The sequence below is a fragment of the Pongo abelii genome, chromosome 15 (assembly GCF_028885655.2).
Source record: "Pongo abelii isolate AG06213 chromosome 15, NHGRI_mPonAbe1-v2.0_pri, whole genome shotgun sequence".
In the NCBI taxonomy this organism is placed as follows: Eukaryota; Metazoa; Chordata; class Mammalia; order Primates; family Hominidae; genus Pongo; species Pongo abelii.
The window spans coordinates 90,432,861-90,449,949 of record NC_072000.2 but is presented as its reverse complement, the minus strand read 5'-3'; the positions used below and the strand labels follow the sequence as shown (position 1 = coordinate 90,449,949).

General features: G+C 35.5%; 1 long non-coding RNA gene across 2 annotated transcripts in view; it reads right to left on the bottom strand.

Moving 5' to 3' along the window:
- Window positions 1–297: 297 nt before the first annotated feature.
- Window positions 298–17,089, bottom strand: part of LOC103892400 (uncharacterized) — a 97,012-nt gene continuing 80,220 nt past the window's right edge. For both annotated transcript variants that reach the window (XR_008513145.2, XR_010137006.1), the window contains exons 10-12: window positions 1,871–2,037; window positions 1,288–1,396; window positions 298–576 (exon numbers count right to left, since the gene is read on the bottom strand). This is a non-coding gene — a long non-coding RNA (uncharacterized LOC103892400). The remainder of the gene's footprint in view (window positions 577–1,287; window positions 1,397–1,870; window positions 2,038–17,089) is intronic.

Genomic DNA, 17,089 nt, shown 5'->3' with positions numbered 1-17,089 from the left:
CTGCTTATAATCAATGCAATGAGCCACAAAGATCAACATCGGCAGTCTAATTAGACAATTATAGTCTATTATTAAGTAGGAATATAAAACAATGCACATCTTATGGTTGTGAACAAATGCTTGATAATTTTTGAATTACTAAAACATTAACCCTTGAAATATATTTCTTTTAAGATTAAGAAGGAAAAGGCAACCTCATGTATTTTTAGCAAAGAATTTTGTTGCAGGACTTTTCCTTAGTTCAGCTAAAGATGGGGTCCTTGTTCCATGGTCATGAAAATTTTGGGTTGAAGACTATTTGAAGAGTGAGAAAAATGGGATTTATTAGGCATAAAGAAATAAAAAGGGGAAACAGAGACGCTTAGTGAAGTGAGAGCCTGTGCTTCCTGCCCGTGGCTTTCCCTCCTCACAGATTAAATCCCAGATTCCACACAGGAAGAGGAGGGGCCAGGCTCCTCCCGGTTGCAAATGACCAGGACTTCTGTGGCTCCACCTCAGTGCTCAGGCAGATTGGAGTTTTGCCAGGGAACTCTTTCCCCCGGATGTCTCGATTTGATCCTTTCTTCATTCTTTAATCTAAGATTAGAAACAGCCAAATATTTGAATCATTTTCATTCTTACATATTAACTTATTACTTACCAAAAATAGAAAAAAAGTTTATTGTTTATCTATGCAAATATAATTATGCATTTATATAACTCATAAAGCTTTACTCAAAATTTCTTTATTTTTTATTTCTTTATTCTAGCAATCATTGAAATATAGCAATACTAGTTTAACTTTCAACAACTGAGAACACATCGACTTGTGCTAATCCTGATTAAAAACCTAAATTCATTTTCAATTAAAACAACCCGACTTTACTAAAGAATAATTACCATCTAAAAAAGGGACAGAAAAGGCCATTGTTTTGTGTTCTCAAATGTATTAAGCAACTCTTGATAATAAGAAGAATTTAATGAGCCAATATGTGTGAAATCACTGTTTTAAAAGACAGGAATTTAAAATACTATGTTGAATTGTCATTCCAAGTAAAGCAAATGAGCTATCCACTTTGTTTTGTATGGCTTTTAGTTTAGTTTTTATATGTGCCTTTTGAAGTAGGCAGGCAGTTTTTGCTAACCTGGTTTTATAGATGAGAAGACTGAGAAATACAGTCATACAATTAATAATCTGTAGAGTGAGGGTCAATTACTGATGTTTGACCCTGAGCCCATTACTTTTTTAACAGACTTACATAGATTCAACTGAAATATAAATTCTCTTGATTTTGACTTTAATCTCACCCAATATTTGAGAAGTCCTTTATAGAATCTGAAGGCAGCAACAATCTCATTAACTAGTTCTGCAAGACAGGAAAGCTTCTGGGCAGTTTTCATGCTGATCAGAAACATGCTAACCAAAATAAAAAGCATCAAAAACAGAGGAGGGAAAACAGGAAGGAATAAGAATAGAGCCAAAGGAAAAATAGCCCTATCTGGGGAGAGTTTTGAAGATCAAGCTCAATACTGGTGAGAAGTTGGTAGTACATAGGAATGATACAATTAGTGCTGCCCAGCCAATGTTTCTGTTAAGTTAGAAATGTTTTAAAAATTAAAATAATAATAATAACATGCTCAGTAGTTTAGAGGAGCTCTGTGTTTAATTGGCACATTTGATATATGTTGACATTATACCCAACATAAATATATATCTGGTGGGGTTGTATATGTTTGGGGAGATGAGGAGAAATCAATGGGCATATTTTTAAAGGCTAATTTGTGTTTTGTTTGTTTCCTCCAAAAAGGGTGGAGGCAGTCAAAAGGCCACTGATCAAGGCCTTTGTGTAGTCTGCAATTTAATTAATACCAAATTACAAATTCTAATTACCTGGCACCAAAGAAGCCAATGTGTGAATGCTTGTCTAAAATTCAATACACTCTTCAAGGGCTTCTCTTCTTGGACTCAGCTAGTCTCTCATCAGAAAAGACATGAAAAGATTTTGTGTTAATCAATTTTCTCATCCTCGATGAATTAAAAATATAAATGATGCAAGTCTGAAAAACATAAAATGTAAGCCAGTTAAAACATTATCTTTATAAAGAAAATTGCATTTATAATTGTAAATTGACTTTCTAATTTTATATTTAAGAAAGCAAAAGAAGGAAGATTAACATGTATTGACTATTATATTACCAAACATTTGGCTAGAAACTTAAGAGGTCTGTTCTTTTATTAAAATAACACCACAAATGTATGCAGTAAGGATGAGAAAACTGAGTATTGGAGTAGACATGTGTATTAAAAATTATTTAGCCAAGATTTACATCCCAAAGACATCTACCTTCGACGCCCATGATCCTTTTAACCTATCACCATCTTACATTCCTTTTCTCTTCTTTCTCTGTTCCATACCTAATAATTACAGTAATTGTGAATGAGATTTTTTTTTTATTTCCTTGAAGAAATAGAATCCATTCACGTCCACTCTTAACTAAATCAGATTATATTGGGGTGAGGAGGGAAAGGAACACAGAGAGAGCTTAAAAAGGAAAGCTTTGTCTTTTAAATAGCAATTCCAAAACCATATGGATGCAGTCATTTAGCATGTAATCAAGATTCCTTTTGAAAGGTGACAAAATTATTTTATTAGAGTCAAATGATTACTTATATCATAGAATCAGAAATTGTAGCTCACAAAATCTTTGATTTCTCTGGGGGCAGATTAGACCATAAACTCAGGTGCTCCTTCCCACCTATTCCAAGTCGTATTCTCCATTTCAACACTAATATCAAAGCTATTGTTACACTCTTAGTTTACAGTTTGCTTGTGTCACATTTTAAAAATATAAATGGTTAGGTGGCCACACGAATGAATGGGGCTTTGCAGTTGAGATTGTCACAAATGGCTCAACCTGGAGAAAAAAGTAAACTGGATCTTTATCTAATACCACATTCAGTGTTAAAATTACAATATATTCAATAGATTAAAGGTCCACAAGTGAAGAGTCAGACAACAAATTTAATAGAAGAAAAGACAGTGTAACACTTTGTGATATAGGAGTGAAGTAAGACTTTCTAAACAAAATCCACAAACACTGAACTATAAAAAATTCAATTACAACTCAACATGAAGAATTTATCTTAAACAAAAACACCATGAATAAAATCAAACAAGAGATGATAAGAGCTAATACCTATATAGTGTTTACTGTGTGCCAGGGAGTCCTTATGCTCATTTTGCTGATGACTGAAAAAGAAAACCAACAAAAATCTAGTTAAGTAACTTGTCTAAGATTACTTGGAAAGTAAATGAAGAATCCATATTCTTTACCACTATGCCGTACATTTTCCCTCTGCCCAATTGAGAGAAATATTTGCAATATCAAAAAACATCAAGGACTGACTAAGAATATGCAAAGAGCTCCTGCAAATCATCATTATCAACAATAACCAGAAGAAAGATGAAAACAAATGAAAAATGAATAAAGGTTATATTAAAGCATTTGACAAAGCCGAAAGCATCAAAACAACAACAGACTTTAAAACACATTAGAAACGGAAAACTATAAATTAAAACAAGAAGATATTGCTTTATACTCCTTAAGCTGGCACATTTTAAACAGCTGGATAAGTCAAGTTGGTGTTGGAATATAAGCAGATGTTGAAATACAGGAACACTGTATTACTGGTGGGATTCAAGTCTGGTGCAACATTTTGGACAATTTATGGCACAATTTTGAGTAAATTGAAACATTTGCTTACACCTGGGTTTACATCCCAAAGAAATTCTCATATAGGCCCCTCGGGAGACATGAGTGTAGATATTAATCATAGTTTTATTTTGGAGAATGAGATGTTGTAAGTAGTGTGGTTGCCTATGACTGGGGAAATGTATTTGTAAAATGCGGTGGGTGCACATCATTGAGGATAATGCAGCAAGACTAGATAGTCATCATATAGATGTAGACAGAGCTAAAGAGGGAAACAATGGGGAGATGAAAAATAATAATAACAATAATAATGAGAAAGAGATAAAATCTACAATATAATACCATATTTATAAATTAAAATAATATGCACCACAAACAACAATAGACATGTTATAAAAGCATATATCAACAAAATGATGCATAGAAAATACTTCTGAAAAGTAAATATTGACTGAGAGTAGGGAATGAAGTTAAAAATGAATAAAACATTCAGTCAACAAGAGATGGGTCTTGTATAGATCAATGTTGATAATTTTCCATGAAATGAGAGATGTAATTACTTCAAGCAATTACACTCAAAGTCTAACTAAAATAGAAAGAAAAGGTAATTTTTTCATTGGTGCTAGACATTAGATGAATAAGGTTTTATTAATTACCCACTTCATTTATAGTTACTGAACCAGGCAGTTTTTCTACATTATAATTTGTATTCTTCTTCTCAAAAATACCTGTAATAAAAATATTACTTGCTATTTACAGATAAGAGAAGGTCTAAATATGAAATGATCTGCTAGGAACTGACAAAGCTAGAAAGCAATCTCATGTACATCATGAGTTTCAAAAGAGTAAACTTTTTTCACTTCATTTACGTAATACTTTCAAAGGGACTCATGTTCAGATTTTAGGAAATATGAAATAAGGTTTTATTACTGCAGGACTTCCTAGTACCTTTAATATCCCAGTATCAAGAGTCTGTAACATTTCCAAGGAAAAACAGCACCACAGACATAAATAAAACTCCCATTTAGCCAATCTGTTAAAAGATCAGAACTTGTTGGATGTAATGAAAAAAACAAAAAGCAAAAAACTTTTTTTTTCTTAATTCTGGCTACCATTCAAGCTGTCTTGAAACTGGTTTTCTCTTGCCCTCAGATAAAATATCGGTTGAGTCTCATAGCTTATGTCCTCTCTTGAGAAATTATATATATATATATATATGGAGAGAGAGAGAGAGACAGAGTCTTGCTCTGTCACCCAGGCTGGAGTGCAATGGCGCTATCTCAGCTCACTGCAACTGTGCCTCCTGGGTGCAAGCAAGTCTCCTGCCTCAGCCTCCCGAGTAGCTGGGATTACAGGCACTTGCCCCATGTCTGGCTAATTTTTGTATTTTTATTAGGGACAAGATTTCACCATGTTGCCCAGGCTGGTCTCGAACTCCTGGCCTTAACTGATCTCCCTTGCCCCTCAACCCTGCCTTGGCCTCCCAAAATGCTGGGATTACAGACATGAACCACTGTGCCCGGCCAAGAAATTAAAAAATATATCTATGGTCACTTATAGTCACAAGAACGGTCTCAGTTTATTTATTAATTAATTTAATCCAACGTAGTGATCAAAATAATCCAAACTTCTCTTAAACTGAAGCTCTTTCCTGCTCTCAGTGTGGTCTTGCTTTGAGCTGGCTGCCTGAACTGAGACTCTACAGCTGACTTCCACATTCTTTCTTTCACTTTTAGTTTCTATCCAACATCATTGATTTAGGAGAAGAGAGTAAGAAGGACAGTTAAAGGGAGCAGGGGCTATTTATAATGTTCCAGGTGAAACATGACAATGGTTACCACCTGGGCAAGATATCATAAATATCTCCGGAATTATTACACTAGTCTTCCCCTCCACCTCTCTCTCCTATTTTCTATGCTCAACACAGAAGCTAGGGTGACCCATTTCGAGCATAAATCATGCCACTTATCAGCTCAGAATCTTCTAACTGCTCCCCACTTTCTGAGTATAAAAGCTAAAATCTTTGGAAGTCTATATGTAATCTAGATGCTATCACCTTTCTCACTCAGCTTCTACAACCCCAACCTCTGTCTCTTCAGTCTCTGTAAATGTCCCCACCCCGAATGTCCTTCCTTGAACACATGACATCAAGTATGCCAAAACTTGGACACTTAACAGGAAGAGTTCAGTTATCCCTCAAATCACAGGCTTCTTCCCGCCACCACAGTCAGCCTCTCACCCTTAGATTTTTTGGTCAACTTTTCACATGTTCCCCAGGACACATATTAATTTTTTTGGCTGGATCTCTTTGAAATTTGTCTTTCACTATGCTTAAATGAGAGGGGCACAGTCCCTACTCATCCCTCATGGTGGTGAGAGGAATCATTCAAGTGGTACAATACTCTCATTAATAATTTTTCTTTCAGCTCTATTTATGTATCATTGACAAGTAAAAATTGAATATATGCAAGGTGCACAGCGTGATGATTTGATATATGTGTACATTGTGAAATAATTACCACAATCAAGTAATATTTCCTTCACTAATATAATATTGGGTTATTAAAGATTCCTTCAATATGCCTTAGGGATTTAAAAGAAAAAGATACAATAAGATGTAGGCTCACAAATTATAGTTTATGCATTGATGTTCAATGGTAGATTTATTTATTCATTCAAATAATACTTTCAGAGGTCTCTATTATGATTCTAGCCCTATCCTGGGAGCTGATTATTTGTTACTCAAAAAAATTCACAGGAAGCTCACATTTTAGTTGAGGGTAGACAGAGAATAAGCCAGTAAACCTACTTGTAAGGAAAGAAGCCTTTCAGATAATGATAAGCACTTAAAAAAAATCAAGTGAAGTGAGTTGATTAAAAAATTACAGGGCATGCCTGAGAACTGAATTCAAGACATTTTAACTCTTTTTAAAATTAGAACATGCTCATATGGTATTTAATGTATATATTAATTTCATACATACGTGTGTATATACATATGTGCAGACACACATATATGTACATATGCATATATTGATTTTTCTTTCTCTAAAAGTACATAGTATGAATGTCTATATATATTTTATATCATATACATGCAACTGTTTAAATAAATTTCTAAATAAATAATGTCTCAATAATATTTTACACTATGTGTATTTCCTAAGAGTTAAGTTAACTCACTTTTCAACTTCTATAAATTGATGACCTTTATAATGAATTTACACTTTTACAGACTGATGATTTTAGGAACAACTGACAATTTATAGGTATATGTTATTTTTAATCCTTCATTTTTATCTCTAGTTATGTTGTCAAATAAGTTACTGACTTAAACTTCTTGCCTTCTAATTTATAGTATTATAAACTTAAAATGTTTCTCACTGCACAGACACATATTTAAGGACACAGAGGAAAGTCTTGCTTATAGTGAAGATTCTTTCAATTGAAATATAGATTCTCCATTTTTAACAGTAAGTAAAATGATATTCTGGCTCCAGGATATGTTTTATAATTCACTTCTAATGGCCTGTTAATCATGAGAATGTCTTCATTTTCTCAGCTTGTATCTTCTTTCTGTACCTTTCCCCCTCCAATCCCTCTAACTGACACCAAGACCAGGAAACTTCCAGGTTAGAAATTATTTTATCACTATCTTACTTAGTTTAAGCTTTCTGTGAATTTATTATTTCCATTTTCTTTTTTTTTTGTATATAATAAACACCATTTGAATTGCCGTAATTCTACATTTTAGTATTCAGAAATGATTTAAGAGTTGGAATTTTTTTCTCCTTCAGTAAATTTTAGAAGGAAAAAGAGTTATAATGTACGAACATCTTTCATCCACATAATAAATTATAAATTCACACATCTTTGAAAAATGTTCGGTTTTCTAGCAAAACAAATGTGTACATTAACACTCATCATAGAGAGTAACACACAACTACATTCCCTATGAAAGGAATCTTTATGTACTTTACAGAATTTATGAAGAGAAGTCCTTTTAAATACCACTGAATGATACCATCTGTGGTTGGAAGTACAACAAATATTCAGTATCGCATCACAAAGAAGGCCATATGAGTTGCAGCTCTGAAGTGTCTTGTATTCCTGATAGTTAGAATATCTTTCTATATCCTTTTTTTTAAACCGAGTAACACATATTTATTCTAAAATACAGATGTGATACAAGAAAAAATATTCATAATATCACCAAACAGAGATAACCATTTCTTTTGTATGTTATCTTAATTGAAATGCTTAGTATTGTGCTTGGCATGTGAAAACCATTCACTAAAAGATAGCCATTATTATTAATAATATAAATAATATTTTCTGTAGAGTATAATATGTTAAGTAAAATTTTTATTAACTAAGATAACCGTTGCTCTTTTTTGTAGGAATAATATAAATCAGGCACCTTAGATGTTTGGTGACCTTTAGCATTGTCTTTTATATTAATGCATTTATTAACAACCAAAATATAAATGGCTGATAGCGAGCATTCAGTATGTACTAGGAGATATAATAAATATTGTACATTTATGGTTTAATGTATTCTATATTATAAAGTAGATCTCATTCATGTAGATATCATGGTAGAAACAAAGACACAGAGAGATTAAGATCCTCAGTACTACACAGAAAATAACGAAGAAAGGAGTCAAAATCAAAATCCAAACAATGACTCCAGAGCCTATTGTCCCTTATACCATAAGGTATACTAATATGGTTATAGGCATAGCAAGCAGAGGACGGAAGTGTTGATTGTGAAAGGCACTCCAGTGTGTAAATGGGCTTCATCTGAAGACAGTCTTGGGAAACACATTATTTGAGCTGTACTTGAGACACATTGCTTATTCCAAAATATTAGTGTAAATATTTAGGTGAATAAAATCCAATATTCTATCATTCAAACTCATCTCTGCCTTCACTAGGTTATCCCCAAGATACCAGGGTGGCCATGATGACATGAGAAGAGGTTTTACCCTAGATGCCATAACTGATTCTGGCATAAACTAGCAGCAGAAGCTTGGGCAATGTGATTGTCTTTGATGTGCCCTAACATCCTCTATCCAGACAAAGTGAGGATAGAGCCTGACATTGAATGACTATATACTATTTTAGGAAAAATAATTATTAGAACCCATTATCTACTACATTTTACCTGCAAATGCTGTATCTGATGCTCATCAAAGCTGTGTCTTCTTCAAGACTCAGCTCAGATCCTTTATTCTCCGAGTTAAATGTTTTCAGTCTATTTCAATTCTCGTAAATGTCTCCATATCTGATTCTTATAACACTGTGTAATGTTTATTCAACTATTATGATCTTCCTTCTGACAGTCCTTGGGTTGCTTTGAATTTCAGTTTACCTCATGCATTGCTATTTGACCAGGTAAAACTTTATTTTGCTTCCCAAAGTCTTCTGTGAGTATAACAATAACAAAAATTATGTTATATTTGTTTCTACACCAACATTATTGTCCCTGAAGTAGAAATTTAATATATAAATAATAAGTACAAATTAATTAACATATAATTCATTCATTTAACATTGAAAATGAAATATTCTTATAGTTGCCTACCTCATTGAAGAGATACATTTATAGCTGTATGTGTCACTAGTACTAATCTGATGAGATGCAGCAGTTGTTTTTAGTGAATAATTTAATACATCCTAATTATAACACACTCGGACTTTGAAAATAGATTTATAAGAAAAAATCACTTTCACTAAACCAAAGTACTTTATTTTTCAAGTTTCGCTATACTTTGGTTTGACAGCAATTAATTATGGGGAAAGCTATGAAAAAGTGACAACAAATTCTCTTCCCCAAAATGAGTTAGGACTTTCCTTTTAAAATTAAAGATGGCAGAAAGAAGGTTCCTTTCTGGATTAAGCATATATAGTTGTATCTAGGGTGACCTTGATTTCCCTGTCAAATTATATTTATCTTAAAATTTAAAAGGATTCTCTTTGTCTTTAGAAACAATTTACAGTGGCCAGGAGTGGTGGCTCACGCCTGTAATCCCAGCACTTTGGGAGGCCGAGGTGGGTGGATCACGAGGTCAGGAGATCGAGACCATCCTGGCTAACACAGTGAAACACCGTCTCTACTAAAAATATAAAAAATTAGCCGGGCGTGGTGGCAGGCTCCTGTAGTCCCAGCTACTCGGGAGGCTGAGGCAGGAGAATGGCGTGAACCTGGGAGGCGGAGCTTGCAGTGAGCCTAGATCATGCCACTGCACTCCAGCCTGGGTGACAGAGCGAGACTCCATCTCAAAAAAAAAAAAAAAAAAAAAAAAAAAAAAAAGTAAAGAAACAATTTACAGTTTAGCAGAAGTGAATTAATTAAAAAAAAAGAGGGGAAATATAAACTGCAGAAAACAAAAAGCAAAACAAAACACTGATAGAAACTATGTGGATAAAATGGATAAAATGGACAGGCTTATTCTTTACCACTCAGTTATCAAGAGGTTGATTCAACTGAAGGAAATTTTGATGTGAAAAATCATACAAATGATTCAACAAGTCCATGAGTTGGTTCTTTGGAAGAATAAATAAGGTAAACAGACTATTAATTAGACTAATAAAGATAAAAAGAGAGAAGATTCAAATAAACACAATCTGAAGTTACAAAGGGGACATTATCACCGACCTCACAGAAATACAAAAACCCTCACAGACTACTATGAACACCCCTCTGCACACAAGCTAGAAAACCATAAGAGATGGCTACATTCCTGAAAACATACCTCTGAAGAGTGAACCCTGAAGAAATTGAATCCCTGAACAGATCAATAATATGTTCTAAAATTGAATCAATAATAAAAAGCTTACTGATCAGAAAAAGCCATGGACCAGATGGATTAATAGCCAAATTCTACCAAATGTAAAAAGAAGAGCTGTTACTATTCCTACTGAAACCATTCCAAAGAATTGAGGAGGAGGAACTCCTCAATAACTCATTCTATGAGACTAGCATAATCTTGATACCAAAACCTAGCTGAGACACAACAAAAAATAAAAACTTCAGGCCAAGATCCTTGATGAATATCTATGCAAAAATCCTCAACAAAATACTAGCAAACTAAATCTAGCAGCACATCAAAACCTTAATCCACCATGATCAGGTAGGATTTATCCCTGAGATGCAAGGTTGGTTCAACATATGCAATTCAATAAATGTGATTTATCACATAAACAGAACTAAAAACAAAAACCACACGATTATCTCAATAGATGCAGAAAAGACTTTTGATAAAATTCAAAATCCTTTCATGTTAAAAAACCTCAACAAGCTAGTCATTGAAGGAATGTATCTCTAAATAATAACTTTGTCATCTATGGCAAACCCATAGACAACATAATACTTCATGGCCAAAAGCTAGATACATTCCCCTTGAAAACTGGAACAAAACAGGAATGCCCTCTCACACCATTCCTATTCAACAAAGTACTAAAAGTCCTAGCCAGAGTAATCAGGCAAGAGAAAGAAATGAAAAGCATCCAAATAGAAAAAGAATAAGTCAAATTATCTCTGTTTTCAGATGCTATGATTCTATACCTAGAAAACTTCATACTCTCTGCCAAAAAGCTCCTTGATCTGATAAACAACTTCAGCAAAGTTTCAGGATACAAAATTAATGTACAAAAATCAGTAGCATTTCTATACACCAATAAAATCCAAGCTGAGAGCCAAATCAAGAATGCAATCCTATTTACAATAGCCACAAAAAGAAAAAAATGCCTAGGAATACAGCTAACCAGAGAGGTGAAAGATCTCTACAATAATAGTAGTTACAAAACACTGCCCAAAGAAATCAGAGATGGCACAAAAAAATTGTGAAAACATTCCATGCTGATGGGTAGGAAGAATCAATATAGTTAAAAAGGCCATATTGCCCAAAGCAATTTATAGATTCAATGCTATTCCTATAAAACTATCAATGACATTCTTCACGGAACTAGAAAAAACTATTTTAAAATGCACAGGGAACGTTAAAGAGCCTGAATAGCCGAAGCAATGCTAAGCAAAAAGAAGAAAGCTGGAGACATCACATTACCAAACTTCTAACTATGCTACAAGGCTACAGTAACCAAAACAGCACAGAACTGGTATGATAACAGACACATGGACTGATGGAACAGAATAGGGAGCCCAGTAAAAATGCCACACACCTATAACCGTTTGATCTTCAACAAAGTTGACAACAAGCAGTGGAGAAAGGTCTCCCTATTCAATAAATGGTGCTGAGATAACTGGCTAGTCATAGGCAGAAAATTGAAACTGGACCCCTTCCTTTCACCATATGCAAAAGTCAACTCAAGATGGACTAAAGACTTAAATGTCAAATGTAAAACTATAAAAACCCTGGACAATAACCTAGGAAGTACCATTCTGTACATAAGATCTGGCAAAGATTTCAGGATGAAGATGCCAGAAGCAATTTCAACAAAGCCAAAAATAAACAAATGGGACTTAATTAAACTAAAGAGCTTTTGCACAGCAAAAGAAACTATCAACAGAGTCAACAGGCAACTTACAGAGTGGGATAAAATATTTGCAAACTATGCATCCAACAAAGGTCTAACATCCAGAATCTATAAGAAACTTAAATTAACAAGCAAAAAATGACCCCATTAAAAAGTAGGCAAAGGGTGTGAACAGATACAAGAAGACATACAAGCAGCCAACAAACATATGAAAAAATGCTCAACATCACAAATCACACCAGTCAGAATAGCTGTTATTAAAAATTCAAAAAAACATAATAAAGGTGCTAGTGGGGTTGCAGAGAAAAGAGAATGCTTATACACTGCTGGTGGGAATGGAAATTACTTCAGCCATTGCGGCAAGTGGTTTGGTGATGCATTAGTCTGTTTTCACACTTCTATAAAGAACTACCTGAAACTGGGTAATTTATAAAGAAAAGAGGTTTAATTGACTCACAGTTCTGCAGACTTAACAGGAAGTATGACTGGAAGGACCCAGGATACTTGCAATCACGGCAAAAAGGGAAGGGGAAGCAAGGACCTTTTTCACATGGAGACAGGAGAGAGAGACAGAAGAAAGGGGGATGTGCCACACACTTTTAAAACATCAGATCTCCCGATAACTCACTCACTATCATGAAAACAGCAAGGGGGAAATCCATCCTTGATCCAATCACCTCCCACCGGGGCCCTTCTCTAATTTGACTTGAGCTTTGGGCAGGGACAAAAATCTCAACCATATCATTCCACCTTTGGCCCCTTGCAAATTTCATGTCCTTCTCACATTTTTAAATACATTTATTCATTCTCAACAGTCCCCCAGCCTTAACTCATGTCAGCATAAATAAAAAGTCTACAGACCAAAGTCTCATCTGAGACAAAGTAAGTCCCTTCAACCCTATGAGCCTGTAAAAGCAAAAGCAAGTTAGTTACTTCCAAGATACAATGTGGGTACAGGTACTGGGTAAATGCTCCCATTCGAAATGGGAGAAACTGGCCAAAACAAAGGAACCACAAGCCCCATGCAAGTGTGAAACCCAGCAGGGCAGTTATTACATCTTAAAGCTCCAAAATAATCTCCTTTAACTCCATGTCTCACATTCAGAAAATGCTGTTGCAATAGCTGGGCTCCCAAGGCCTTAGGCAGCTCTGCCCCTGCGTTTCTGCAGGGTACAGCCCCTGCAGCTGCTTTCACTTGCTGGTGTTAGTGTCTGCAGCATTTCTAGGCATGCACTGCAAGCTGTTGGTGGATCTACTGTTCTGGGGTCAAGGTATTGGTGGATCTACCATCCTGGGATTTGGAGTAGGGTGGCCCTTTCCTCACAACTCTGCTAGGAAGTGCCCCAGTGGGAACTTCGTGTTGGGGCTCCAACTCCACATTTCCCCTCCACTCTGCCCTAGTATAGGTTCTCCATGAAGGCTCTGCCTCTGCAGCATATTTCTGCCTGAACATCCAGGTGTTTTCATACACCCTCTGAAATCTAGGTGGAGGTTGTCAAACTTTTTCCTTCTGCACACCCAGAGGCCCAACACCATGTGGAAGCCACCAAGGCTTGTGGCTTGCACCCTGTAAAGCCACGGTCCAACCTGTACCTTGGCCCCTATTAGCCACAGCTGGAGTTGGAGCAGCTGGGACTCAGGGCACCATGTCCTGAGGTTGCACAGGCCTGGCCCACAAAACCATTTCTCCCTTCTAGGGCAGGGGCAAAATGCCACCAGTCTGTTTGCTAAAGTATAGCAAGAGTCACCTTTATTCCAGTTCCCAGCAAGTTCCTCATCTCCATCTGAGACCACCTCAGCCTTGACTTTTTTGTCCATATTACTATCAGTATTTTGGTCAAAACCATTAAACAAATCTCTAAAAGTTCCAGACTTTCCCACATCTTTTTGTCTTCTTCTGAGCCCTACAAACTTTTCCAACCTCTGCCAATTACCCAGTTTCAAAGTTGCTTCCACATTTTCAGGTATCTTTATAGGAATGCCCCACTCTTCTGGTACCAATTTTCTGTGTTAGTCTGTTTTCACACTGATATAAAGAGCTACCTGAGAATGGGCAATTTATGAAAAAATAGAGGTTCAACTAAGTCACAGCACCATAGGCTTAACAGGAAGTATCACTGGAGGGCCTCAGGACACTTACAATAATGGCAGAAGGCAAAGAGGAAGCAAGCACCTTCTTCACATGGTGGCAGGAGAGACTGAGAGTGACATGGGAAGTGCCACACACTTTTAAACCACCAGATCTCGTGAAAACTTGCTTTCACAATAACAGCATGGAGAAATCTGCCCCCACAATCCAATTACCTTCCACCAGACCCCTCTCCTGACACATGGGGATTACAATTTAACATGAGGTTTGATTGAGGACACAGAGCCAAACCAAATCAGGTGATTTCTCAAAGAACTTAAAACAGAATTACCGTTCAACCCAGCAATCCTGTATCTGTATCTATATCTATATCTACATCTATATCTATATCTATATATCTATATTTATCTATCTACTGATCTATCATCTATCAGTAGATAGATATCAGTAGGTATATAGATTGATTGATAGATGATAGATACACACACACACACCATATATATATATACACCCAATGGAATATAAATTGTTCTACCATAAAGATGCATACATGCATATGTTCATCATCCCACTGTTCACAATAGCAAAGACATAGAATCAACCCAAATGTCCATCAACTGTAAACTGGATTAAAAAAAATAGTACATATACACCATGGAATACTATGCAGCCATAAAAAGAATAAAACTATGTCTTTTGCAGCAACATGGATGGAGCTGGAGGATGCAATCTTAAGCAAACTAACACAGGAACAGAAAAACAAATACTGCGTGTTCTCACTCATAGGTGAGAGTTAACCACTGAGTCCACATGGAAACAAAGAAGGGAACAGACACTGAAGCCTACTTAAAGGTTAAGGGTGGAGGATGTTGAGGATCATAAAACTACCTATTTGATACTATGCTTGTTACCTGGGTGACAAAATAATCTGTACACCAAACCCCCATGACATGCAATCTATCTGTATAACAGATCTGCATGTGTACCCCGAACCCAAAATAAAAGTTAAAAATGAGGTTAATGCGTCAAGCATTCTTACTTCTAGAAATATAATATTTTTGTGACTTCGAGTCACCTAAATTTTTGCTTATCTTGACACTGAATAAAACAAATCATCTCAGGGTTTGAAGGTCTCATACCTCAGATATGAGGCAATCACCTTGTAAGTTTGAATCAGCTCCTTAAGGACACTTACGGGTTAAGGAAGCAGCTTAGCATGATGACAGTGCCACTATAGTGGGAACTGGTATGGAATCAATTGTTAACCTCAGATCTTCAGTTTTCACCATGCCACTCTAGGAGTACAGTGGGATTCAGTGACTGATGATGGTGAGGAGGAGGAGGAGGATGTTGATATTTTGAGGTAATATATAAGACATGGATGTAACACAAGAACTTCTGTCCCCTTATTAAGGACCACAGCACTTTAGCATTTTGGCATAAAAAACTTAGTCAAGGAATTCAACTTCAAAACATAATAAAAATGTAAATAATATTTGTGAAATAAAATTTTTAAAAATTGTATTAGTATCAGCAGGTTGATCTTCATCCACTAGCACTGAATTCATTCACTGATATCTGATGTTTTCTGTTTTCATCAATTTTGTGTGTTCCTTTTATTCTTCAATTTTTAAGTTGTCTAGTTCTAGTTCTGTTAATTAAGACTATAGGTAAACACTATAAGGAGACACAAGGGAACTTTGTTGGGGATGAAAATATTTTATAACTTGCTTATGGTACTGGTGATGTGACTGTGAACACCTGTGAAAATGCATTGAACTGTATGCCTTAAAATGTGACTCTTACTGTACTTCAATTATGCCTCAATAAATCTGAGGCTGGAAAGTTACAATATCAAAAATATATGTATTTCAGTTACTTGTGTCTGTGCTTTTACATATCCTCCAACATAAATTTTATTAGCTTCTTAAAATTTTGTGTATTTTACAACATTTATAATATCACATTTTACTTATCAATTCACTTATACTATGTTTGCAATGCATTGGCAGATTTTTTACAACATCCACGAAGCATCACCAGTGAGAGCCATGTTAACGATTATTGGTCAGATAATCAAGAGGGATAAATGCCTGGTAGCTTTGAAACTTTCAGTTACTACTCAGATGTCTAGAAATATATTTCTCCTAATTTTCTGGTAAGTAACTACAAGTAACTCTGTATTTTACTAATGACTCAGATTAACGGCATTTCAAGGGAATTCAATAATTCCAAATTCAATATACAGTCACTTTTTTGTAAAAGTATTAATCAAATTTAACATATTTCTTGCCCCTTTTCTTTACCTGTCCCCCAAAGGTGATCAATTTTACTGAAATTTGTGGGAGAGGCTATCAGAAGAGAGAAGGGAGAGAGCAGGAAATTGATACTGTTCTGAAATCAGTTTTCATGCCATCCTATGTTCTTTCTGACATCTGCTGTCTTATATTTTATTTCAGTGGAGTATCCTGTGCCGGCATCAGTTGAAGTGATAGTGTTTTGATAGTGTTTGAGCACTCTGCACTGGTGTCAGTTACTGGTGTCAGTGGTCCCTGTTTTGGCCCTCAGTAGTGACTGTGAGCTCCATGTCTTCCGTGTCCTCTTAGTCTCACCCTCTTCTGAGATACACTCCCTCCCAGTTCTTCCAACTGTCCCATTTTTTCAGGAGCTTAGAAATTATTGGCTACATTTGCCTATACAAAGTTAGAGTATGTATACATTCTTTGAGACTATTCACTTAGACACACTAGATGTGAATTTATCACCAAGATACCATGTTGCTCTGGGATCTTGGTGAATATCAAGATT